Source organism: Triticum dicoccoides, chromosome 3B (genome assembly GCF_002162155.2).
Source record: "Triticum dicoccoides isolate Atlit2015 ecotype Zavitan chromosome 3B, WEW_v2.0, whole genome shotgun sequence".
Taxonomy (NCBI): Eukaryota; Viridiplantae; Streptophyta; class Magnoliopsida; order Poales; family Poaceae; genus Triticum; species Triticum dicoccoides.
Window position 1 is genome coordinate 386,021,957 of NC_041385.1, and position 26,452 is coordinate 386,048,408.

The window sequence follows — 26,452 nt, forward strand, 5'->3', positions numbered from 1 at the left end:
CTTCTTCGTGTTCTACGATATCTTCGTGGCACGATCTCTCATTGTCTCTTTTTTCCCTGTTCCAGCTCGTTACAGCTCCAGGCCTATTAAGATGCTACATGGGCTAGTGATCCTATGGATCGCCGTTCACTTTCTGCCTACTGTGTTTTTCTTGGTGGTTCTCTCATTGCCTGGAAGACGAAGAAATAGACTGCAGTTTCCCATTCGAGTGCAGAGGCTGAATTGCGAGCTATGGCTCTCCTGACGGCAGAGGTTACTTGGTTACGATGGTTATTGGAGGATTTTGGTGTTTCTGTTACTACACCTACCACCCTCTTGTCAGATAGTACTGGTGCTATCAGTATTGCGCGGGATCATGTGAAGCATGAGCTTACCAAGCATATTGGTGTCGATGCTTCTTATGTGCGTGCTGCTGTGCAGGATCATGTTATTGCTCTTCAGTATGTGCCTTCGGAGTTACAGCTAGCAGACTTCTTCACGAAGGCCCAGACTAGAGCGCAACATGGATTTCACCTCTCCAAACTCAGTGTTGTGAATCCACCATGGATTTCACCTTTGGTCTTTTACATTCTAGTCTCTTGGCATCCTCTTGTACTCATATATATGTTGGCTTTGGCCTCCCAATAATATTAAGTTATTCTCCTCTCAACAGAACTGTCGTGGTCTATGGATACCGATGTCTTCTTAACCATCCATCCACATATGTTGGTTTGTCCCCTCTGTTCACGATTTAGAAACAAAAAAGTTCACTGATAATGTAAGATGTTTTTGTTTTTAAATCGGAGGTATACAGACATGTTTTAGTTTGCTTGTGGATCCATTTTAGTACGTATGTAATTTATATTAAAATATCTAAGATATCTTATAATTTGACTTGCAAGTAGTTATTAAGGCAGTCTTATCTTAAATATGCCATATGTTCTAAAGAAAACAGTGAAACGGTATATACACTGGGCTATTTTCTGGTCTTATACTATCCCGTAGTTACATGTCTATAACAAATGGTAAGAGATATTGTTGCTAGAAGACAAGCTTTTTCTCTCTTCACATTTATCTTACGTGTCATTTCTAAGATAACATCATAGTATATATCTATTCTAAAACGAGGCAAAGATATTGCGTTGTCTTTTCTAAATCACAGTATGGATGTAGACACCCACGAACACGTTCACTGATCCCTATGAGCATACACATATTTCCACTTCTAAAAGATTAAGTCGTCGGGTCCTGAAATTGACGAAGTCACCACAGCCACCTAGCTACCGAAAGAAACATCGCCTACCACTAAAAAATATTCCACCTTTATGAGGTACCAAAGCATCAGATCTAGGGTTTGATCCCTAGTGGGTTGAAGCACGCGCCACATCAATGTTATTAAATGGTATTCAAACATGCATGCATGCATCACCTCCATACATATGCATGTAGTGGTTGTCTTCAAACGGTACACTCCCTCGCGTGGTTATCGGCGACAAGCCTATATATTCATGGGCCCGCGTGGACATCCATGATCACTTTGACCGACTACGAGATAGGTTACTTCTACATCTTGAGCTTGCGTTGGTTTTCCTTGAAGAGGAAAGGGTGATGCAGCAATAGTAGCATAAGTATTTCCCTCAGTTTTTGAGAACGAAGGTATCAATCCAGTAGGAATCTCCTCAAAAGTCCCACGCACCTACACAAACAAACAAAGAACTCGCAACCAACACAATAAAGGGGTTGTCAATCCCTTCACGGCCACTTGCAAAAGTGAGATATGATAGAGATAGTATGATAAGATAAATATATTTTTGGTATTTTATAGATTGGAAAAGTAAAGATGCAAATAAAAGTAGATTGAAAGCTTATATGATAAAAGATAGACCCGGGGGCCATAGGTTTCACTAGTGGCTTCTCTCAAGATAGCATAAGTATTACGGTGGGTGAACAAATTACAGTCGAGCAATTGATAGAAAAGCGAATAATTATGAGATTATCTAGGCATGATCATGTATATAGGCATCACGTCCGCGACAAGTAGACCGACTCCTGCCTGCATCTACTACTATTACTCCATACATCGACCGCTATCCAGCATGCATCTAGAGTATTAAGTTCATAAAGAACGGAGTAACGCATTAAGAAAGATGACATGATGTAGAGGGATAAACTCATGCAATATGATATAAACCCCATCTTTTTATCCTCGATGGCAACAATACAATACGTGCCTTGCTGCCCCTGCTGTCACTGGGAAAGGACACCGCAAGATTGAACCCAAAGCTAAGCACTTCTCCCATTGCAAGAAAGATCAATCTAGTAGGCCAAACCAAACCGATAATTCGAAGAGACTTGCAAAGATAACTTAATCACACATAAAAGAAATCAGAGGAGATTCAAATATTTCTCATAGATAAACTTGATTATAAACCCACAATTCATCGGATCTCGACAAACACACCGCAAAAAGAGTTACATCGAATAGATCTCCAAGAAGATCGAGGAGAACATGGTATTGAGGTCCAAGAAGAGAGAATAAGCCATCTAGATAATAACTATGGACCCGAAGGTCTGTGGTAAACTACTCACAACTCATCGGAGGGGCTATGGTGTTGATGTAGAAGCCCTCCGTGGTCGATTCCCCCTCCAGCGGAGCGCCGACGAAGGCTCCAAGATGGGATCTCGCAGATACAGAAGGATGCGGCGGTGGAATTAGGTTTCGTGGCTTGTTCTGATGTTCTCGGGGTACATGGCTATATATAGGAGGAAGAAGTAGGTCGGTGGCCGCTCGAGGGGCCCACGAGATAGGGGGCGCGCCCTGTAGGGGTGGGTGCGCCCTCCACCCTCGTAGCCGCCCCGGCTGCTTCTTGACTTGCACTCCAAGTCCTCTGGATGATGTTCGTTCCAAAAATCACGCTCCCGAAGGTTTCATTGCATTTGGACTCTGTTTGATATTTCTTTTCTTCGAAATACTGAAATAGGCAAAAAAACAGCAACACGGGCTAGGCCTCCGGTTAGTAGGTTAGTCCCCAAAATGATATAAATGTGTAAAGTAAAGCCCATAAACATCCAAAACGGGTATATATAGCATGGAACAATAAAAAATTATAGATATGTTGGAGACGTATCAAGCATCCCCAAGCTTAATTCCTGCTCGTCCTCAAGTAGGTAAATGATAAAAACTGAATTTTTGATGTGGAATGCTACCTAGCATAATTCTCAATGTAATTTTCTTTATTGTGGCATGAATGTTCAGATCCAAATGATTCAAAAATAAAAGTTCATATTGACATAAGAAATAATAATACTTCAAGCATACTAATCAAAGCAATCATGTCTTCTCAAAATAACATGGCTAAAGAAAGTTATCCCTACAAAATCATATAGTCTGGATGTTGCTCTATCTTCATCACACAAAGTATTTAATCATGCACAACCCCGATGACAAGCCAAGCAATTGTTTCATACTTTAGAAATCTCAAACTTTTTTAACTTTCACGCAATACATGAGCGTGAGCCATGGACATAGCACTATATGTGGAATAGAATGGTCGTTGTGGAGAAAACAAAAAGGAAGAAGATAGTCTCACATCAACTAGGCGTATCAACGGGCTATGGAGATGCCCATTAATAGATATCAATGTGAGCGAGTAGGGATTGCCATGCAACGGATGCACTAGAGCTATAAATGTATGAAAACTCAACAAAAGAAAACTAAGTGGGTGTGCATCCAACTCGCTTGCTCACGAAGACCTAGGGCATTTTGAGAAAGCCCATCATTGGAATATACAAGCCAAGTTCTATAATGAAAAATTCCCACTAGTATATGAAAGTGAACATAGGAGACTCTCTATCATGAAGATCATGGTGCTACTTTGAAGCACAAGTGTGGTAAAAAGGATAGTAGCATTGTCCCTTCTCTCTTTTTCTCTCATTTTTTTTCTTTTTTTTCTTTTTTTTTCTTTTGGGTCTTTCTCTTTTTTGGCCTTTTTTTTCTTTTTTTTCTTGTAAAGTCCGAAGTCTCATCCCGACTTGTGGGGGAATCATAGTCTCCATCATCCTTTCCTTACTGGGACAATGCTCTAATAATGAAGATCATCATACTTTTATTTACTTACAACTCAAGATTACAACTCAGTACTTAGAACAAGATATGCCTCTATATGAATGCCTCCGGCGGTGTACCGGGATATGCAATGAATCAAGAGCGACATGTATGAAAATTATGAAGGTGTCCATGCCACAAATATGATGTCAACTACATGATCATGCAAAGAGAATATTACAATGATAATGCGCATCATATAAACGGAACGGTGGAAAGTTGCATGGCAATATATCTCGGAATGGCTATGGAAATGCCATAATAGGTAGGTATGGTGGCTGTTTTGAGGAAGGTATATGGCGGGTGTATGGTACCGGCGAAAGTTGCACGGCACAAGAGAGGCTAGCAATGGTGGAAGGGTGAGAGTGTGTATAATCCATGGACTCAACATTAGTCATAAAGAACTCATGTACTTATTGCAAAAATCTACAAGTCATCAAAAACAAAGTATTACGCACATGCTCCTAGGGGGATAGATTGGTAGGAAAAGACCATCGCTCGTCCCCGACCGCCACTCATAAGGAAGACAATCAATAAATAAAATTGTGCTCCAACTTCATCACAAAGCGGTTCACCATACGTGCATGCTATGGGAATCACAAGCTTCAACACAAGTATTCTTTAGATCCATAATCACCCAACTAGCATGACTCTAATATTACCACCTCTAATATCTCAAAACAATTATCAAGTATCAAATTGATCATAGCATCCAATTCACTTTCTATGATAGTTTTTATTATACCCAACTTGGATGCCTACCATTCTAGGACCAATTTTATAACCATAGCAAATACCATGCTGTTCTAAGAGACTCTCAAAATAATATAAGTGAAGCATGAGATACTAGCAATTTCTACAAAATTAAGCCACCGCCGTGCTCTAAAAGATATAAGTGAAGCACTAGAGCAAAAACTATCAAGCTCAAAAGATATAAGTGAAGCACATAGCATATTCTAGTAAATTCTAATCAAGTGGGCTTCTTTCCAAAAGGTGTGTACAGCAAGGATGATTGTGGAAAACTAAAAAGCAAAAACTAATATCATACAAGACGCTCCAAGCAAAACACATATCATGTGGCGAATAAAAATATAGCTCCAAGTAAAGTTACCAATGAACGAAAACGAAAGAGGGGATGCCTTCCGGGGGCATCCCCAAGCTTAGGCTTTTGGCTATTCTTGAATATCTTGGGGTGACTTGAGAATCCCCAAGCTTAGGCTATTTCCACTCCTTATTCCATAGTCCATCAAATCTTTACCCAAAACTTGAAAACTTCACAATACAAAACTCAACAGGAAATCTCATAAGCTCCGTTAGTGAAAGAAAGTAAAACCACCACATAAGGTACTGTAATGAACTCATTCTTTATTTATATTGGTGTTAAACCTACTGTATTTCAAGTTCTCTATGGTTCATACCACTTAATACTATCCATAGATGCATCAAAATAAGCAAACAACACGCGAAAAACAGAACCTATCAAAAATAGAACAGTCTGTAGCAATCTGTAACCCACGAATACTTATGGAACTCTAAAAATCCTACAAAAATAGGAAGTCCTGTGCAATTTGTCTATTGACCTACAGCAAAACGAATCAACGCAAAATCACATTTCTGTGAATTAACAAAACTAAATTCGTGCACGCAAAGTTTCTGTTTTTCAGCAGAATCAAATTAACTATCACCATAGGTTATCCTATAGGTTTTACTTGGCACAAACACTAATTAAAATATAAAAACACATCTAAACAGAAGGTAGATGCAAGATTTATTACTAAACAGAAACAAAAACAAAAAAACACAAATAAAATTGGGTTGCCTCCCAACTAGCGCTATCGTTTAACGCCCCTAGCTAGGCATAAAAGCAAGGACAGATCTAACTAGTGCCATAATAATAAGATAGATCTTGAAAACTCATCTCATATTCTCTACGTTCAGCAACAAGTTTTCTTTGAGGCAAGCAAAAGTAATAAAAAAGGGCTAAATTTAATGAGACAAAAGTCCCCAAGACCAATCACAGGAGGAATGGGTTCCTCCTTTGGCCCTACATATTGCATAAGTAATTCATCATTATAAGCATTCTTTTGGCAGAATTTAATGAGCCTATACTCAAGAGAGTATCCTAGCTCATTATTTCGAAGAGCAAAATCATTATTAAGTTCGGAAATTCTATCAACTAGGACATTGGTAGGAACCTTTTTTCTAAGGTTTTCATTGAAAGCAACATAGTCCAAAGAATGAAAATGCCTAATTTCCTCTTGATCGACGAGGATCGCTTCTATGGGAGGATGACCGGTGTCCACCCTATAGTGCGCAAAGATTTCTTTGGCCTCTCTTATTATAAATCTAAACTCATGAGCCAAAAAGATAGTAACAACGTGCTTAACGGAAGAATGCTCAATATTAGAAAATTCCAGGAAAATTCTTTGTATGCAAGGATGCATATGCATAAATTGTCTTTCAAGCTCAACTAAAAGCATAGCGATAGCATCCGCAAGACTACTAGTTCTATGAAGAATAGAACCACCCACGGAAGGTAAAGCACCGGCACAAGTAAAGAAATCTTGAATAACACCTTTTCCAATAATGTTACCACTACCGATTCGAAACTTTTTAGTATGCAAGATAGGGGGTTCTTCAGCAGGAGCATCAGAATTTTCCATGTTATCATTATTGTCCATATCAACGATAATCTCCCCAATTTCAGACATAAAGGCAAACAAAAGTGAGGAAGAAGAGAGCAAGCGAAAGAAAGAAGAGATTGGGAAAAAGAGGGCAAATAAAACGGCAAGGGTGAAGTGGGGGAGAGGAAAACGAGAGGCAAATGGCAAATAATGTAAATGCGAGGGAGATGAGTTTGTGATGGGTACTTGGTATGTCTTGACTTGAGCGAAGACCTCCACGGCAACGGCGCCAGAAATCCTTCTTGCTACGTCTTGAGCTTGCGTTGGTTTTCCTTGAAGAGGAAAGGGTGATGCAGCAATAGTAGCGTAAGTATTTCTCTCAGTTTTTGAGAACCAAGGTATCAATCCAGTAGGAGGCTCCTCAAAAGTCCCACGCACCTACACAAACAAACAAATAACTTGCAACCAACACAATAAATGGGTTGTCAATCCCTTCACGGCCACTTGCGAAAGTGAGATCTGATAAAGATAGTATGATAAGATAAATATATTTTTGGTATTTTATAGATTGGAAAAGTAAAGATGCAAATAAAAGTAGATTGAAAGCTTATATGATAAAAGATAGACCCGGGGGCCATAGGTTTCACCAGTGGCTTCTCTCAAGATAGCATAAGTATTACGGTGGGTGAACAAATTACTGTCGAGCAATTGATAGAAAAGCGAATAATTATGAGATTATCTAGGCATGATGATGTATATAGGCATCACGTCCGCGATAAGTAGACCGACTCCTGCCTGCAATATGATATAAACCCCATCTTTTTATCCTCGATGGCAACAATACAATACGTGCCTTGCTGCCCCTGTTGTCACTGGGAAAGGACACCGCAAGATTGAACCCAAAGCTAAGCACTTCTCCCATTGCAAGAAAGATCAATCTAGTAGGCCAAACCAAACTGATAATTCGAAGAGACTTTTAAAGATAACTTAATCACACATAAAAGAATTCAGAGGAGATTCAAATATTTCTCATAGATAAACTTGATCATAAACCCACAATTCATCGGATCTCGACAAACACACCGCAAAAAGAGTTACATCGAATAGATCTCCAAGAAGATCGAGGAGAACATGGTATTGAGATCCAAAAAGAGAGAAGAAGACATCTAGCTAATAACTATGGACCCGAAGGTCTGTGGTAAACTACTCACAACTCATCGGAGGGGATATGGTGTTGATGTAGAAGCCCTCCATGGTTGATTCCCCCTCCGACGGAGCGCCAGCGAAGGCTCCAAGATGGGATCTCGCATATACAGAAGGTTGTGGCGGTGGAATTAGGTTTTCGTGGCTTGTTCTGATGTTCTCGGGGAACGTGGCTATATATAGGAGGAAGAATTAGGTTGGTGGCCGCCCGAGGGGCCCATGAGATAGGGGATGCGCCCTGTAGGGGTGGGCGCGCCCTCCACCCTCGTGTCCGCCTCGGCTGCTTCTTGACTTGCACTCCAAGTCCTCCGGATCACGTCCGTTCCGAAAATCACGCTCCCGAAGGTTTCATTGCATTTGGACTCCGTTTGATATTCCTTTTCTTCGAAATACTGAAATAGGCAAAAAAACAGCAATACGGGCTGGGCCTCCGGTTAGTAGGTTAGTCCCAAAAATGATATAAATGTGTAAAGTAAAGCCCATAAACATCCAAAACGGGTAATATAATAGCATGGAACAATAAAAAATTATAGATACATTGGAGACATATCAGTTACACATGGCGGATTCTTCCTTTGGTTTGTGTTATCGTAGTATAGGTCACTGTGAGATTCAGACCTAATTAAGTTTGAGCGCATACTATGCATGCATGCATGCATGAATCCCCATCATCGGATTAAAGTGTGGCGTGACTTACATATGCATCGTCAACTAACCCTCGTTCCATTGGGGATTTCTAGTTTGAAAGCACGGTGCCACATCAAAGTTGTTCCATTGTGTATTCAAACACACCTCTCCATACATATGTCTCGGCCACGCGCACGCAGTGGTTGTCTTCGGGGACTAGCTACTTGCGTGATTATTGGCGAGCTAGCCCATCTCTGGGGTCGCATGGACGACCATCACTTTGACCAACAACAAGAGAGAGGTTGTACGACCAAGGTGGATTATTCTTGGTCTGTTTTACAATACATCTTGGTGCGATGCTCTCCCCAGCCCGCTGACTAAAAGTGCGTGTGTGTGTGTGGGGGGGGGGACTGCTACATCGCACTTTGCTAGGTGAACCTCCGTGAGGGGGAGCATGCATTCATAGCTTAGGACTCCCCTCCTACTAACACGAGGGGGGGGGGGCAAGCAATCATTACTGCAGGATGCTGCTAACGTGACACTACAATCAGAGACCCTTTGACGAAACTGTGTGCGATGCATTAATCACAAATGATGATGTAAAAAACCGTCAAAAAGATGCAAAATGTTTGCGATGAAGGATACATCAAACACGGTTCAGATTTTAGTTGCGTGTGCATACGGTTCAGTTAGAATAAACTGTTTGAGATGAGGCAGAACAAAAGAAACGGGCAGCCAGATGAAGGCATGTGCGATGTACGACATACAATTCACTTGGATGAACTGTTTGTGATGAGGCGGAACAACAGAAACGGGCAGTCAGATGAAGGTGTGTGTGATATACGGCATACAATTCACTCGGATGAACTGTTTGTGATTAGGCAACACAAAAGAAACGGTCAGCTAGGTCAAGGTGTTTGCGATATACGGCATATGGTTCATTGCGATAAATGTTTGTGTTGAGCCAAGAGAACAGAAATGTTTCACATAAACTAGATGTGTGTAATACGCGACAAACATCCAATTACAAAGGTGGCTAGTACACACATGACATTTCCACACACCAAAGTAAACTATTACATGCATAATTAACTAGGATAAATGATCATCTGATCATCATCTACTTCTTGTGCTAGCTCGATGTTCCATCTATGCCAAGTTTCCATTAATTGATGGGTTTTATGAACACGCCACCATTTCCCGCCATTTATTCACCGGTTTCCCGTCACTCAGCAATATCGCGCATAAACCTAGGCGGGGCGCGACGAACGGAGGCAATAAGCGCAACCTGTAACACATCCACCTTTTCCAAGCATGCTAACCCACCAAAACGCTGCCTCTGCCATCAACCTTGTCGACGAGGAAAATGAGAAGGCGCCACGGCCCATCGAGACCGAGGCGCTCCCCGACAACGTGATGGACGACGTCATGATGCGTGTCATCGCCATGGTTGAGTAGACCCTTGGCGCATGGTGCTTTAGCGCCGCGGATCAAGATAGACATGTCAGCACCGAGAGGCTACAGCTCGCCGCACAACATGATCGATGGCACACCGCAGAGCAAGCTAAGCGCGTCCACGCTGATAGGCTGCGGCTCGCCGCACGGCGAGACCGTTGGAGCGCCGCAGAGAGAGAGGCGCGTCGCGCCGCACAGCAAGAGCGGATCCATCGGCACTTGCCTGCTGTCGACAGGGCGTCGCAGCTGGGTACACGTCCCGTCAGTACCCCCATTCCTCGCCAGGAGTGGGCAGTGGCCCTCTGCATCGTACTTGCAACAGAGGCCGTCCACACCATACTTGCACCGGACTCCCACCGTGCCATTCGCATGGGTTGTGCCGTTCGCGTTGTCTGCGGCTCGCTCGATGACAACACGCTGGTCGCTAGGCTCGACCGCCTCCTTGGCCCAGGTGTCCACCTGGGCTCAATAGAGGAACATGGCCGTCGCATCCTCGAGATGGTGATCTCCGATGAAATAGCCAATTTGGAGCTCGAGATCATGCTCCAGATGTACCACGAGTGTGTCAACCGCTTGGACGAACGCCTGCACGAGTTCAGGCAGAGCCAAGAGCTACCGTAGGCAAGGACTGCTGGTCATGGTCTCATGGACGCATTTTATTTTGTTGAGTCGTTTCGACGTGGGTCGCTATGTTTCACAACAATCATAATATTGCTCTGTTTATTGCTCTGTTTCAATGTGTGTACTATGTTTTCCGTTCTTATATGTTCTGTTTCAATGTGTGTATATATGATTTCCATTCTGTATATGTGGATGATAACAGCTAGATACAAATTAGTAGACAAAAACAGATAGAAAATGAAATTCATAATATATATATATATATATATATATATATACAGACGGTCTATTCTGATAATATTAGTAGAATAACTATTCTGATAACACTTCTGCACTGCACGCTCAACGCAAGTACACGTCATTCTTTGAACCAAGTGTGCTGCAGTACTTACACGAGTGAACTTCCCGTCAGAAAAAACTACATGCGTTGTTTTTTTGGTACTGTTTTCGCTCTATTTTTTAACCGTTTATCGGAACGAGGCGTGTAATATACCGTTGAAAAGCTATGGATTAGGCGCAACTTTGACATGTTGAACACTTTTCAAGATTCCACATGGTTTAAGAGCAATTTTGAAAATGGTGTGGCGGATGACGAGTGGCAGCGAGCGTTTTTTCACGTTTTTTTAAAACGCTTGTCGGAATGAAGCAAATGATACGTCGTTGGATAGATATCGCCGAGGCGCATCTTTTTCATATATAATTTTTTCTCTAATTCGTTACGGTTTAAGAGCAGTTTTAAATTTATTAAATCGCGGAATTGTGTTTTTCAAAAAAATTCAAAATGTTGGTACTGTTTTCGCTACAGTTTTTGAAACGAGGCGCAACTTTCATATGTTGAAATATTTTTAAGATTCCTTACGGTTTTAAGTTAACTTTGAAAATCGTGCGGCGGATGACGAGTGGTAGCGGCCGTTTTTTGCGAAATTTTTGCAAACCGCTGGTCGGAATGATTCAAACGATACGCCGTTGGAAAGATATCGACGAGACGCAACTCTTTCATGGAGAACACTCTCTCTAATTCTTTACGGTTTAAGAGGAATTTCGAATTTATCGAAATGTGGACACTATATTTTTCGCGACACCCAAATCGACGTGGGTACTTCATTCGACTGAAAACCGCACTACATCATACGGGTAAGAGAACTGCATGGTTTCTTTTATTCAAATGTAATTTTTTTCAAGAACAAAAAAGTAGAGTGCACTTCGCATCGGGTGTAAATGAACCACAACACTCTCAAGAAGTGAACCGCATTACTTTTTTTCGCTCCCGTAATAATTTTTTTGCACTTACGGGATGAACAACATCATATGATCAACCGCACTGCATCGGACAGGCAAGCGAGCTGCATAATTTCTTTTGTCGAATGTTATTTTTCTCATACGAGTTTTTGTTGTCCATTTTAACTTTTTTTTATGGACGAGAGTGGACCGCAGAGACTAGGGCAAGTGAACAGCGACATATATCAGAGTGAATCACATTACTTTTGTTGTTCTTTTCCTAACATTTTTTCGCACTTCACATTGGACGCAAGTGAACAGTATCACTCTCGAAAGTGAACCACATCAGGGGGCAAAATGCACTGCAGGACCAAGTTTTGAAACACAGAAACACACGAACAAAACAATCTTAAAAAAGTAACATTTTTTGAACTTCACACATTAGCCGGGCGACCCGCAAAGTGCACCGGAGCATTGCATTTTTCTGAACTGTATAGATGAGCTGGGCGACCCGCAAAGTGCACCGGAGCACTGCATTTTCTGAACTACACGGGCGTCGTCATCGCTGTTTGACCTTCACTGCGATGGAAGAGGCCGCCCTCCATAGCCAGGCCGATTAGGCCGCCGGTGACGACTCCTAGAGACCAGCCAGCTGCACAACAACATAGATACACATATGTGAAAAACAAAAGTGCACTGCATAACAATTTTACATTTTCTTTTTTCTGTTGTTTCTCCCCTCTCCTGCAAATAACAAAAATTGTTGTGCACTAGACCGTCTCGCTCCCAAATGTAAAAAGTTAGCAACCTCGTTGTCACTCGTGTGTTTTTGCCTGTTCGGGGATGTCGAGTAGATTCTAGAGCCCACTGGCATCCCGGAACTCCAAACAATCAGGACGTGCACTGCATACCCATTGCCAGCAGACTTCAATTCTCGTCGAAGGTCATGGGGGTTGAAGAAGTAAAAAAGCAGGGTAGAAGAAGGAGCAGGTGAGGGAGTCCTGGATTAGGGGGTATCCGGACAGCCGGACTGTGTACAACGTCCGGACTATTGAAGCGTGAAGATTCAAGACTCAAGACTTCGACCCGTGTCCGGATGGGACTCTCCTTTGCGTGGAAGGCAAGCTTGGTGATCCGGATATTATGTTTCCTTCCTTGTAACCGACTCCATGTAAACCCTAGCCCTCTCCGGTGTCTATATAAACCGGAGAGGTTGGTCCTTAGAAGGCCGATCACAATTACGATCATACCATCATAGGCTAGCTCTTAGGGTTTAGCCTCTACGATCTCGTGGTAGATCTACTCTTGTACTACCCATATCATCAATATTAATCAAGCAGGAAGTAGGGTTTTACCTCCATCGAGAGGGCCCGGACCTGGGTAAACATCTGTGTCCCTTGCTTCCTGTTACCATCAGCCTTGACGCACAGATCGGGACCTCCTACCCGAGATCCGCCGGTTTTGACACTGACATTGGTGCTTTCATTGAGAGTTCCTCTGTGTCGTCGCTATCAGGCTCGATGGCTCCTTCAATCATCATCAACGACGCTGTCCAGGGCGAGACTTTCCTCCCCGGACAGATCTTCGTGTTCGGCGACTTCGCACTGCGGGCCAATTCGCTTGGCCACCTGGAGCAGATCGATAGCTATGCCCCCGGCCACCAGGTCAGGTTCGAAAACTTGAACCACACAGCGGATATTCGCGGAGACTTGATCTTCAACGGATTCAGGCCAGTGCCAGGAGCGCCGAACAGTCACGATGAGCACGGCTTAGACCTACTGTCAGACGATGCTTGGGATATCACCCCTGCAGAAGCCTCGGATCTAAATCCGGGGCAGGTTGCGTTGCCTAAGGATGGAGGGCTGGACCCCGCCCCGCAGGCCGTACCCTCATCGGCGATGGAGCCGAACACATGCCTCACTTCTGAGGTTGCCTGTGACTCCGGACCCCCGGATTCATATCCGGTTGTAGGTTCCAGTCCGCATGTCCCCGAGCCCGCCGAACCTGGTTGGGCTACGGTGATGGAGTTCACCGCGGCGGACGTCTTTCAGCACTCGCCCTTTGGCGACATACTAAACTCATTTAAATTTCTCTCTTTGACAGAGAATTCCGGGCCGAACTATGTCCGGCTCGAGTGGGAAGCATGCGATGAAGAAATTCGTTACCCACCCACCACCCACTTGATAGCCAGGGTCGATGATTTAACAGACGTACTTGACTTCGACTCCGAAGGCATCGACGGTATGGACGACGATGCAGGAGAAGACTCAGAATTTATGGGGTACCGGATTCCCGCCTCGTCACATGACATATACATGGTGGATACGCCCAAGGAAGACGGCGGCGACAATCCGGAAGATAAAACCCTTGGGCAAAAACCAAAGCGACGATGCAGACGCCGTTTCAAATCCAGCAACAGTAAAAATATCAGCAAGAGCGCCAGAAGGATGGATACTCCAGTCAACCCCGAAGGCAACAACGACCAAACGGAACCAGCGATGGAGCAAGACGAACCAGGTCACGCCGAGCATAGTTCGGAGCAGACACCCGAAGACAATGATCCAGAAGGACAAGTTCATCAAACCGCCCCAGCACAAGAAGACAGTCCAAACGACGACGCATTCATCATCCCGGAAGAACGCGTGGAACAAGAGAACCTCCACAGAAAGCATATGACCAAAGCGAGAAGTCTGAAGAGGCAGAAGCAACGGCTTAAAGCCGCACAGGAAACGCTCAATCGTAGATAGAACAAAGTGCTAGACACTGAAGAAAGCTATGGCGACGATCGCCACACAAAGAGCTACCCAAAACGTAAGCTACTGCCAGAATTCGACGATGAGGCCGTTCCACCAAAGAATAACACGACCAGGAGACAAGACGTACCACTTCATAACCGCAATAAAGCAACTACCGAAGACGCGCACGATCTACGTGAGCACCTGGACAAGAAAGCTGGCGCAGCTAGGTCCATCTACGGATCTAAAGGACACACCCCGGCGGGGAACTGTGGTCGTCAAAACAGTTATGACAACCAAACACCAGTTCGGAATAAACACCGAACACATCAACAGCCGACAACATGCCACAGTACGTCCAAATACAGAGGGGCTGCTCACCCCCTGTGCTTTACTGATGAAGTAATGGACCATAAATTCCCACAGGGCTTCAAACCTGTGAACATAGAGGCATACGACGGAACGACAGACCCAGGGGTCTGGATCGAGGACTTTATCCTGCACATACATATGGCTCATGGGGATGACCTTCACGCCATCAAATACCTCCCCCTCAAGCTAAAGGGACCAGCCAGACACTGGTTGAAAGGCCTCCCCGAAAATTTAATTGGGAGTTGGGAGGAACTCGAGGACGCTTTCAGGGCCAGTTTTCAAGGGACTTATGTCCGGCCTCCGGATGCTGACAATTTAAGTCACATAATCCAACAGCCCAGAGAGTCCGCCCGAAAGCTTTGGAACAGATTCCTCACTAAGAAGAATCAAATCGTTGCTTGTCCGGATGCCGAAGCCCTAGCGGCATTCAAACACAGCATCCGTGATGAGTGGCTCGCCAGACACCTCGGCCAAGAAAAGCCAAGGACAACGGCAGCCCTAACAAGCCTTATGACCCGCTTTTGCGCGGGAGAAGATAGCTGGCTAGCCCGTAAAGGCACCAGCGACCCCAGCACATCCGAAATAAGGGATGGCAACGGGAAGCCACGGCGTAATAAAAATAAACGCCAAAACAAGGAAGAGAGCCCGGATAACACAACGGTTAATGCCAGATTCAGGGGCTCTCGACCTAATCAGCAAAATAAGCCATCTAAAGGCAGTAAAGAGGGACCGTCCGGACTGAATAGAGTCCTAGACAGATTGTGCCAAATCCATGGCACCCCTGACAAACCTGCAAACCACACGCACAAAGAGTGTTGGGTCTTCAAGCAGGCTGGCAAATTGAATGCCGAACACAAGGGAAGGGAAACACCAAGTAAGGATGAGGATGAACCTCGCCAGCCGAACACTGCGGGACAGAAAAAATTCCCGCCAGAGGTCAAAACAGTAAACATGATCCACGCGACTCATACATCCGTGAGGGGGCACGAACATGCGCATAGAGACGCGCATGATACAGAGCCCATCATACCCACACCTAACTACTGGATGTCTTATCCGATCACTTGGATGGCCGGACTAATATTCGGCACGGCGGACCAGAAGCCTTGGTGCTTGACCCAATGATCGACGGATACCGTCTCACCCGGGTCCTTATGGACGGCGACAGTAGTCTCAATTTAATATACGAGGACACTGTCCGCAGGATGGGGATAAACCCATCTAGAATCAGCCAAAGCAGCACCACCTTTGAAGGGGTGATACCAGGCGTTCAAGCCTACAGCAGGGGCTCCGTTATACTGGAGGTAACATTCGGCTCTGCAGGCAACTCCAGAAGCAAAGAACTACTCTTCATCATCGCACCCTTCCAAAGCGACTATCACACAGTGCTCGGAAGAACGTCCTTCGCCCGCTTCAACGCATTGCCGCACTATGGCTACCTTACGCTTAAGATGCCCGGTCCATGTGGTGTCATCACCGTCAGTGGAATAACAGAGCGCTCGTCACGCGCAGAGGAATACGCGACGGCCCTCGCGGCCGGACTATAAGCGACCTCCAACATCAAAAAAATATGACCGGTCGTTAAGACCATGGACACGGTTAGACGAGTTTGGTAGCCCAGATCGAACCAGGGCACCGTATATGTAATCCTATAGCGCATACCAGGGGCTATAACTACCTAATAAAGCCCCACACTTGGCTTAACCTTATTGGCAGGCCAACGGCTTACACTTTTATCCATCGCGTACTAACATTGTAACCTCCTATGAGTTTTCTTCTTTCCACAGACAACGTTCGTGAGATACCCTTCCAGGATATGGCACAACGGAGACAAAGGCGCAGACGTGCAGCAGGGCCCCGTTCAACAGGTTTCTTTTTAGATTAAGCCCCCCGTGTAAACCTTTTTATTGCCTCTTGTTGTTTAACCATCCCATGGGTTCTGTACCCACACAGGATACTGTCGTTTTTGGCATTTCGCCACGACAGATCAACGCACGTACCTGGAAACACAGGGTTTACAATGAATGGGCATTCTAGAGCCCGTCATCTGTTATAAAGTCCGTATACCTTCAGGAGTGTTCGGCGTCACGAGTTTGGCCTTATAAGCATCAGCTCCGAATCATGTCTTTGGTCAAATGTTGGGTTAGCCCGGCTCCTAGGTTTTCCGCCTTACGTTCCATTAATATCGGCTAAGGTGGCCAAAGGAGAACTACTGCGATTGTGCCCTAGTTATTCCGAATGAGCACCTCAGTAGAGAAAGCCGAAAACAGACTGTCATGATACAGCGAGAGACTGGTCAACCACTCGACGACTCACCGAAATCTTTAGGATTCCTCCGCATTAACGAAGGGCCATTTCCCGGCCAGGTACACACGCACCCGTATTTGGAGGCACGCGAAGGTACCAGGGGCTACGTAGTAGCCCCACTTTAGAATCCCGTGGCTAAGCGAAAGTGTTACAGCTATATAGTCTGGTTGCCTAGTTCGTCGTGCGATCACCTCCTTAATGGACCAAGACGTTCGATCAAGTGTGATTAAGCATATTTTTTCGCGAACACCCCCGTATTCTATGCGTGAGGGCTGAAGCCAACGACTGCTAACTTTCGGATTACATATTTATATATACATATATATAAAAACGGCCGCACATGGGAAATAATCATATTCTCAGGCAAATAGTATAAATCTAGCCTCATAACCAAAATAAACATTGTTTTTACAATAATTTTGTTCATCATTCGAACAAGACATTCTTCGAGCACTGCACCTCTATCAGGCGGGCACCTTCTGTGACCTGCGCCAAATAGTGCTCGGCCGGATATTGGCCTCCCACTGGATTCTGGGACATTATAATAGTGGCATCCATATCCGTCCAATACGCTTTCACGTGGGCAAGGGCCATCCGCGCACCCTCTATGCACGCCGACCTCCTCATGGCATTGATCCGAGGCACGGCCCCAAGGAACTGTTGCACCAAACCAAAGTAGCTGTCCGGCTTAGGCCCCTTCGGCCAAAGATGGTCTATTACAGATTGCATTGCAAGACCGGACAGCCTATGAAGCTCCGCTACAGCAGCCATCTTATCACTTAACGGCAGCGGGCGAGTGGGAGCATTGAACTGCGACCAAAAAAGCTTCTCCACTTTGTTCTCACCCTGATCTTTGAAGAACTCCACAGCATCGGCCGTACTCTTCGCCAGGTCCGCGTATGCGTCCGCCGAACTCCAGCGTCCATCTAGGGGAGCATACTTCGGATCGAAGAACTTCGTCCGCAGCAAATAGGAGCCCCCAGCCGCGATTTTACTGGCCTTTTGAAGCTCCTCCCGCGCACCCCTGAGCTGGGTCCGTATTTCCTTGTTGGCATTAAGTGCCTTGCTCAGGTCGGTCGATTTATCTTCATGCTCCTTTTTCAGGAGCTCATACCGGTCAGCGGCATTTTTTAACTCGATAGCCATTTCGGCTATCTTTTCCTCGCTCCGGCAATGAGCAGCCTGTTCGGCTCTCAATTCCTCGGTCGCCTTTAGGGCAGCCGCATTGCTCACCCGAGCTTGCTCCTTGGCTAGAGCAAGCTCCGCCCTCAGGGCCTCCACGGCAGCAACACCATCTGCAGTCCGAATATATTATATTAATATGTGCCACCTTAATATTTCCCTATGCAATGGAAGACAGGGCACATATCTTGTGATTTATCCAGCCACTCATTCATCAGAGTGATATGGCATCAATCGACTCAATTTGCCTCGTCAGTTCGGCAACTTCAACGGACGGGCCGGTGGCCGGACCCACAGGTACCTACACATATTTGCAACACAAATTATTGGTTGATGATCCCCCGTTTGCCACCTAGGGCGGGCAACCAGAGTCTCAGGAACTACTATCTATACGGTGTATTCTTCACTACATACCTCAAAGCCTCTGAGCAGGCTTGTGAATGCTTCATTCAAACCACTTGTAGTGGATGAAATCTTCTTGAGCACCGCGCTCATTAATGAGCGGTGCTCCTCCGAGAGCGCAGCTCGCTCCAGCAAGCCTGTCAGTACGTCCGGCCGGACATCGAACTGCGCCGAACTCTTTCCATCGCCCCCCATTGTAGCCAAATGCTCCGGGTGCAGGGCGGCTGACAGATTGACTTCCGGCTTCGGCAGATCCGGACTCCTCCGTGACGACACCTCGGTGTCGCCCGCCTCATGAGTCGGAGAAGGGGGTGGGGTCTCGCTCTCCATCATCTCCGGAGGAAGGTCCCCCGAAGACGAACCCTGTTGAGAGGAGCTGCTGGCCAGACTGCAAAAAGTTGAATCCTGGTTATTGATCTAGGAGAAACACAGTATCTTCGGATTGTAGATTGACTTACAGCTCGGTGGAGGGCTGGCCCGTTGGAGGGCATGGTGCGGTAAGGGTGCCCGTCAGGGCAAGGCCCCCTGGGGATGTCTTTTCCCCTAATTTGGGCATCTCCGCCTCCAAATCCTCGGAGGCGGCCCTCTTCTTCCCGCGCAGGGAGGAGGCCTTAGCCTCCCCTCCCCGACTATCCTCCTTGGGGGAGGTAACAATTCCCCCGGTTTGGGTGCGTAGCATGTGGGGTTCGGTTTCTTCGTTCCTCCCCTTGTCTTTCCCAGAGGGCACTTTGCTGAGTACCCGGTCGAGCATCTTGGCCATGGTGGGGGTGGGCGAGCCTTCGGGGAGTGGCGCCGGACACCTGATCCTCTCCGCCTTGCTGAGCCATTCCTGGACACGGATGATTTTCAGAATAAACAATCATGACAAATACAAAATAGGGTGTCCAGTATCAAGGCTACTTACTCGAGTATCTAGGCGATTGCAGCTTAGGACCGCATCCTCGGTGGTGTCCGGACACACTACTTCCCGTCCGAAGAATAATTTGCACGTCTCTTCGAGCTTTAAGACGAAGAAGTGCTTGACAGTCCGCGGACCCTCCGGATTGAACTCCCACATCCGGAGAGGCCGGTGTTGGCACGACAACATCCGTCGGATTAACATCACTTGCATTATGCTGACAAGGTTAATGTCCCTCGCAAGAAGCTCCCGGATGCGATTCTGCAGTACTGGTATATCACCAGCGGGCCCCCAATTCTGTCCTACGTCTGTCCAAGACGCCAAGTGTGATGGAGGGCCCGAGCAAAACTCGGGGGCAGCCACCCACTTTGTGCCTCTGGGAGCCGTGACATAAAACCATCTCCGTTGCCATACGTCGGATACTTCTGGGAAAGAACCCTCTGGCCATGGGGCATCAGTGTTTGTGCTTATTACAGCACCTCCGCACTCCGCATGTCGCCCCTCGATCATCTTCGGTGTCACATTGAAGGTCTTGAGCCATAAGCCGAAGTGTGGGGTGACGTGGAGAAAAGCCTCGCACACGATAATGAACGACGAATATGGAGGATAGCGTCTGGAGCCAGATCATGAAAATCCAACCCATAATAAAACATGAGCCCCCTCACAAAGGGATCGAGGGTGAAGCCTAGGCCGCGGAGGAAGTGCGGGAAAAAAACGATGCACTCATTAGGCTCCGGTGTGGGGATGACCTGGCCTGGTGCAAGAAGCCTGTGTTGGATGTCGGCGGTCAGGTATCCGACCTCCCTAAGCTTCGCAATGTCGTCCTCTTGAATCGAGGAGGCCACCCACTGTCCTTGAGCGACGGATCCGGACATGTTGGAGGATCTGGGGTGTGGAAGCTTGGGTTTCGGGTGTTAGAACTTGAGGTGCAAGAAGGCGCGGGGAAGGTGGAAAAGAGGCATAGGCCTCGATCCCTTTTATAAAGGGGGGTGAATATCAAGAGTCCTTGGTGTGGCCGTTTGAGGCTTATCTAAAAACACGCGGGGTAATACAACGGCCATCATGGGGTCACGCACACCCATATTAATGGAAAATACCGTAATAAGAGGAACACGATCTCTGCCTCGACGGGACGTGCCAATAAAACCGCCTCGTAACACGAGTTGAGGCGGGTTAAGAAACGCCGGTCTGCGTTGGACCAGGCCACGATGCGAGGGCAAGACGCCCGAAGATTGCCAGCGGATCGGGTTTATGCTATGTGAAGATCATCTTGCAGATCCGGACACGGTCTACGTGTTCAATAATTACTTTGGAGTATTCGAAGAAGGAACCCGCCTTGCAATGCCGAAGACAATACTGCGTGCCGGACTCATCGTCATTGAAGCATGGTTCAGGGGCTACTAAAGGAGTCCTGGAATAGGGGGTATCCGGACAGCCGTATTGTGTACAACATCCAGACTATTGAAGCGGGAAGATTCAAGACTCAAGACTTTGGCCCGTGTCCCGATGGGACTCTCCTTTGCATGGAAGGCAAGCTTGGCGATCCGGATATTATGTTTCCTTCCTTGTAACCGACTCCATGTAAACCCTAGCCCTCTTTGTTGTCTATATAAACCGGAAAGGTTGGTCCTTATAAGGCCGATCACAATTACGATCATACCATCATAGGCTAGCTCTTAGGGTTTAGCCTCTATGATCTCGTGGTAGATCTACTCTTGTACTACCCATATCATCAATATTAATCAAGCAGGAAGTAGGGTTTTACCTCCATCGAGAGGGCCCGAACCTGGGTAAACATCTGTGTCCCTTGCTTCCTGTTACCATCAGCCTTGACGCACAGATCGGGACCTCCTACCCGAGATCTTCCGGTTTTGACACCGACAGCAGGGGAGAGGGCCATGAGAAGATCATGTCCTTCAGACACAAATCGCACGCACTGCATTGGCAAAATCTAAAACAAAAATAGCTCCAAAATGAAATTGTATCCCTGGAGAAGTGCACATTGAATAGAGGAGTTGGTGCACGGCGGGTTGGGGGGGGGTGAGCTGCATGCCCGGGGCGAGCTGCACTGCATGCAGTGTCGGGATCCGGGGGGGCCGCGTAGGAGGAGGGTGGCGCCCAGGCCTCGCCGGAGAGGAGGAAGAGAGCCGGGTGCTCTCCTCCATCGGCTGGATCGATGGGAGATTGGGAGGATGGAGAGGTGGGGCGCCGATACGATTCCGTGTGGAGGGCCAGTCTGGTGGAGGGCCGGATCCCGTGGCCCCAGGCCAGATCCATGCCGGCTGCTGCGCGGGCGCGCTTGGATCGGCGCCGCGGCGGCGTGCAGTTGCGGTAGAATGATGGAGGGGACGCGGGTGGGAGGATTCGGCGGAGAGGACGCGAGGTGTGACAGCGGAGGGCAATGCGGGGTGCAGCGACATAGGTGCGGGGTGCGGCGGCGGCTTGCAGAGGGGCGGTGGCGCGGGGGAAACAGGTGGCCGGCGGCGCGAGGGAAGGTGGCGCCGGGGCAGGGCGGGGAAAGGAGGTTCGGCACCGCGGGGGAATCCACGGGAGAGAGAGAGGATGGGGGGAGGGGGAGGATAAGGTCGGGTGTCTTTTTAGCGTGAGCAGTTCGGTTGGGTTCCTTTTCGGGTTTGTCTGTAGCTAGGTCAGCTCGCTAGTGTTAGCAGAATAAGCTTTTTTTGTTAGCAGAATAAGGTCTTAAGGGGTGTTATCATAATAGACCCATCCTATATATATATACATACATACATATATATATATACATATATATATATATATATATACATACGTATATATATATATACATATATATATATATATATATATATAAATTGTTCATTAGTTCATCACAGAATATATACAATATCATCACATATACGTGATGATACTTAACTGCTACGTAAGATGTGTAAAATTGAAAACGAACAATACTAAAGCTAATAATCCCTCATAGGGGCAGTATTCCGGTGGCCCCTTGCCAGCAGTTCTCTGGTGCGCGACGTCTTCCCAGCGTAGAGGCAGTACTCCGCTTCCTCCGTCTTGCGGCGCTTGACGTACTGATTTGCCTCTTGCTGGAGGACGAGCACGAACGATCTTGCCATTTCGTTGGGCGCCCACTGGAGCTCCTCGTCGGTGGCACGCTGGAGCTTATCGGCCCACCTCCACGCAGCAATGAGGCGCCTAGCGCCTTTGACCTTCCTCGCGAAGTACCCGTCTTCGTACACCTCCTCCGCACGACGACGCGCCCGCTGTGGGAGTTCTGGACTAGGGGGTCCTCGGGCGTCCGGTCTATTGGATGTGGGCCGGACTGATGGGCCGTCGAGATACAAGACAGAAGGTCACCTCTCGTGTCCGGTAGGGACTCCCGTATGCGTGGACGACAAGTATAGGTGTCCAGGTATATTATTCCTTTCTGTAAAACTGACTTTGTACAACCCTAAGCCCCTCCGGTGTCTATATAAACCGGAGGGTAGATCGGAGGTAGGATCACAACATTGCTAGGCTAGCCAATCTAGGGTTAGCCAACTCGATCTCGTGGTAGATCAACTCTTGTAACCCCTATACCCTCGAATATAATCAAGCAGGAGTAGGGTTTTACCCCTATTAAGAGGGCCTGGACCTGGGTAAGCACTGTGTCCTTTGTTCATAGTTACCTTCGGTCCTCAAACATACAACTCTGGCCCCCTACCCGAGATCTGCCGGTTTTGACACCAACACCCGCCCCCAAAGCTCCACTGCCTCATTTTCCCAAGCGCCATCACGGGCTTCACAGGCCGCCTAGTACCTGGCTTCCACCTCCGCCATCTCCTTCTTGAACGCCACTTGCCTGGCTTTCTCAGCCAGCGGCAACGACTTCCACAAACAAAGATTGTAATTGCCCCAAAACCAATCTAAAGTTGGGTAGTCCGACGCAACCTCGTCCAGCGGCGCGTAGGGGTCCTCCTCGTCGCTGCTCTTCGACTAAGCATCCTCGGGGGGCGGCAACTCCTCGTCGGTGCGTGGGCAGATCAGCGGTGCCATGGCAGAGATTAGAGAGAGAGAGAGAGAGAGGGTGAGCGAGGGGAGGATGTAGATGAGAATGCAGGCAGGACGACATGATCAAGGTAGTATTTATTGGCAGCCGGAATCTAGATCGACGGGAATAGTACACACGTCGGTCGTCAGAATTTATGAGTACTATAGTTTGAATTATACACGATTCTCGCAGCAAAATCAGTGTGTGAACTTAATAGCTGATGGTTTTAATATAGATCTGTGTCTGATTAATAACCCGTGCCACTCACCTTCCAAACCTCGAGGCGCGAAATAGAGTGCCAATCGTGTGGGGGCCGGTTGTCTTGCCAGATCTTTGTATTTTCTTTTTTGAACACCAGATATTTACATCGTCTGATGACTTTTAAACTCGCACACAAGTACACAAAAATATGATTTTTCAAACCTTTATGGTTAGCCATTGCATGTAGATGTAGCTCAAATTTCAATTACGGTCATTAAATGGCTAGAAAATCACTTAAATGTCTTTAAAAGGTCAAATGACCCCTAGAATTTTCCAAATTTTCACATGACAATTGTATTAGTGCATGTTAGATGTAGAAAAAAATTGAAGGCCGTAAGAGGAAGCTATCTCCCGTTCGTCATCAAACGTGCATTGTTCCCTGTCTGGCCTTCTTGTGAGTTACTCCAGTTTGTGAGGGGTGTGTGTCCAAACTTTCGTCAAACATGCCAATTTTTTTACCACATCATCTTGGTGGCATGACATTACATCAAGCAAGGTTTCATGTTTCTCTAATCATTTTAAATTTAAATGCCATGGCACTCCATACATGTGTCCATGCCGTGACACCAATATGTTTGAAAATTCCTTCTAATTTACTGCACATGGAATTAACTCGCACACAAGTACACAAATATGATTTTTCAAGATGTTATGGTTAGCCATTGCACGTAGATGTACTTCAAATTTGAATTACGGTCATTAAATGGCTAGAAAATCACTTAAATGTCTTTAAAAGGTCAAATGACCCCTAGAATTTTCCAAATTTTCACATGACAGTTGTATTAGTTCACATTAAATGTAGAAAAAATTGAAGGCCGTAAGAGGAAGCCATCTCTCATTCATCATCAAACATGCATTGTTCCCTCTCGGAACCACGAGCCTTCTAGTGAGTTGCTCCGGTTTGTGAGGGGTGTGTGTCCAAACTTTCGTCAAACATGTCAATTTTTTTACCACATCATCTTGGTGGCATGACATTACATCAAGCAAGGTTTCATGTTTTTCTGATCATTTTTGAATTTTTTGGAATTAAAATGCCATGGCACTTCATGCATGTGTCCATGCCGTGACACCAATATGTTTGAAAATTGCTTCTAATTTACTGCACATGGAATTAACTCGCACACAAGTACACAAATATGATTTTTCAATCCATTATGGTTAGCCGTTGCATGTAGATGTAGTTCAAATTTGAATTTCGGTCATTAAATGGCTAGAAAATCACTTAAATGTCTTTAAAAGGTCAGATGACACCTAAAATTTTCCAAATTTTCACATGACAGTTGTATTAGTGCATGTTAAATGTAAAAAAAATTGAAGGCCGTAAGAGGAAGCTATCTCCCGTTCATCATCAAACATGAATTGTTCCCTCTCGGAACCACGAGCCTTCAAGTGAGTTGCTTCGGTTTGTGAGGGTGTGTGTACAAACTTTCGTCAAACATGCCAAGTTTTTTACTACATCATCTTGGTGGCATTAAATTACATCAAGTAAGGTTTCATGTGCTTCTGATCTTTGGTTTTTTGGAATTTAAATGCCATGGCACTCCATGCTTAATTGTTCATAGCCGTGAGACGGATATGTTTGAAAATTCCTTCCAATTTACTGCACATGGGATTAACTCGCACAGAAGTACATAAAATATGACTTTTCAAACCGTTATGGTTAGCTGTTGCATGTACATGTAGTTCAAATTTGAATTACCATCATTAAATGGCTAGAAAATCACTTAAATGACTTAAAAGGTCAAATGATCCCTGGAATTTTCCAAAATTTGACATGACAGTTGTATTAGTACTACAAATTTTCTCTTACATATAAAACACCATCCGTTGCCACTTTACTCCAAATTCGTCTTTCACAGCTAATAAAAAATGTCAACAACATCACACACAGATTTTTGTAGGAACCTTTTGCGACGAAAATTCCTGGGTCTATTTAAGTGTTCCTCCTTAAGCTTCGCCGGTTCGTCCGCTCCAGTGCCGGCAACCCCGAATCCATGAATCTCGATTCCCATTCCCGCAACCCCTTCTTGCAAAGATGACACCGTGGAAATGCTTCGTGAAGCCCGTACGGTGGCCGCATCGTCCCCGAGCGCCGCCACCTACGCCGAGAGCACGTCCACCTACGCCGAGAGTACCATCGCATCCGCATTGAGCACGTCCACATCTGGCGAGAGGGCGTCTGTGGCAGCTGCAGCAGCCAAGGCAGCTGCAGCTGCTGCTGCAACGTTGACTACAAACACCGAGAGCGTTGGAGATGCCGTCTGTGCCGCCGATGTCGCCCTGGCCTGGGTCGAGGCCATCCACGCCAAGATCGACAACGCAAACGCCAAGATATTCCAGGCCACCTCGAAATCCAGCATGCAACCCATGTCCGAAAAGGCGAGGTGGCCATGGAGCACCTGCTTCCTCATGAGATCGCCAAGCGGGAGCTGGAGATGAAGGAGA